Raw genomic sequence first — 2,406 nt, 5'->3', positions numbered from 1 at the left:
TGAACAGCAGCATACTATAAGATAGATCCTGGTGGGAAGCTGGAAGTTGTCGAGATCCTTATGAGGACTTAGCTGGAAATCTCCTGGGTGATATCAGCGTGGGTCTTCCCTTAATCTCTGCATCAAGATGTTCATCCTCACGCTACATAAGGACAGAGGTGATATGCTCACTTTGAGTTCCCATTCATCATCCTTCACCCTGACAACTGTTGGTGTACCCAACTCTGATCCACTTTACTAGCCCAGGACATCCATACCCTAGACGTTGCGAGTATTGGCTGCAAGGCTGACATCTGCCCTAGAGGAAAATTGCTGTCAGCCAAACAGGAGCTGTCTCTCACCCAGAAAGCTCGCTTTGGATACACAACTTCCCCCAAGACATCCTGCATCCAATAACTGACCGACCTGGAGTTTTAAAAGGCTCACCTCCTTGCTTTAATATGGGATCAATTCTGCACAATTCATGCTCCAGAGCTCCCTGTGGGACCAGGCCATAGTTTCCAACTGAGGCCATACCCTTGCTTGGCTGCTTCCCCTGATCACTTCTGCTTCTTTTCCTCCCCTTCTCCTTTTCTTTTAAGGGTCTTACCTCAATATATTACATTCATGAGAATCTCAGTCTCATATTCTTCTTCTATAGAACCTAACCTTAAATCTCAAGCTTGCACTCTACTCTCTAACCCAATGTTATTATTAATAATAGATAATATTTTTGAACTTCTACTATGTGCCAGACAACTCTTTATACACCGCATCTTATATTATCTCACGGGTTCAGTGCTATTACCCCATTACAAAGATGAAAAAAAGAACAGAAGCTCTAAGAGGTTATCATGTGTGGTATGCCTAACAAGTTTCCTCTGGCCTCTGGGAAAGAAACTAGATCTCCTATGGGATTGCACTCTTCATTCTGCAAAACGATTCTTTCCTCCCTTGCAAATGCTCCTCTGAGCTCCTGTGAGCTCCTCTTCTTTCCGCCTGCCTTTTTACTTCTCATATCCGCCCACCCCCTCTGAAAACCAGTGGTCAATTATGTGGGTTTCACAGCTCAAGATCTCCTAGGGCAGAAAATTCAATTTATTTCCATTTGCTTTAGTTTTCTCTCGGAATGCCTTTTTTTAAATTGGCAATAAGCACTTTAGTCCTCCCAAGGATTGTTCACTCAACATGTTCCTAGCATTTTTAATAGGTATGTGTTGTGGGAGGAGGGACCATACATCCTTCTTTTCCAAGTGCTTAAAATAATTGATGAGATCAGGGTCTACTCTAGAAATCACAGAGGGTTCTCTCCCCCCAAAAAAGGCTAGTGCCAGCAAAGTAAAAAGGTAAATATCCAAACCCTTCCTGGAGGAAGGGACATAAGAGAGTGAGGATGACTTTAAAAAAAAAGAAAGAAAAGAAAGAAAGGACAGGGGTGTGGTGGATATAGCTAAAGGAAGAAGGAAAAAATAAAAGGAAGAAGCCTACATGCTTTAGATACACTGTTCCTTCTGCATGGAATGGCTTCTCTCCTGCTCCAATTACTGTACTCTTATTCATACTTCAAAACCCAGTTGAATTTCATCAACTCTAAGAAGATTGATATGAGCTTCCCAGCCTCCCCACACAGTCCCTGCTGCCTGTGGACATACAGTACACAACCCATTCTCAAAATGTATTAATAGAATGAATGGTTAATAGGTACAAAAAAATAGTTAGAAGGTCGGGTGCAGTGACTCATGCCCATAATCCCAGCACACCGGGAGGCTGAGGTGGGTGAATCACGAGGTCAGGAGTTCAAGACCAGCCTGACCAATATGGCGAAACCCCATCTCTACCAAAAATACAAAATTAGCCAGGTGTGGTGGCCCATGCTTGTGATCCCAGCTAGTCGGGAGGCTGAGGCAGAAGCATTGCTTGAACCCGGGGGGTGGAGGTTGCAGTGAGCCAAGCTTGCACCACTGTACTCCAGCCTGGACAACAAGAGCAAAACTCCATCTCAAAAAAAAAAAGTTGGAAAGAATGAATAAGACCTACTATTTGATAGCACAACAGAATGACTATAGTCAATAATAACTTAATTGTACATCTAAAAATAACTGAAAGAGTATACTTGGATTGTTTGTGACACAAAGGATAAATGCTTGAGGGGATGGACACCCCATTTTCCGTGATGTGATTATTTCGCATTGCATGCCAGTATCAAAGCATCTCATGCACCCCATAAACATATACACCTACTATGTACCTACAAAAATTTAAAATAATTTTTTAAATATAAAGAATGTCAAGAAATTAAGCGCTGCCTCTTGTGTGAGATACCCCAAGATAAAATTCTCCTGTCACCACTCACTGGCTGTGTGACCTTGTGCATGTCACTCAACTTCCCTAAGCCTCAGTTTCCTCAGCTGCAAAATGGTAATACAC

This window comes from Theropithecus gelada, chromosome 11 (genome assembly GCF_003255815.1).
Source record: "Theropithecus gelada isolate Dixy chromosome 11, Tgel_1.0, whole genome shotgun sequence".
Lineage (NCBI taxonomy): Eukaryota > Metazoa > Chordata > Mammalia > Primates > Cercopithecidae > Theropithecus > Theropithecus gelada.
The sequence above is the reverse complement of the archived record's forward strand: the minus strand, read 5'-3'. Positions refer to the sequence as shown.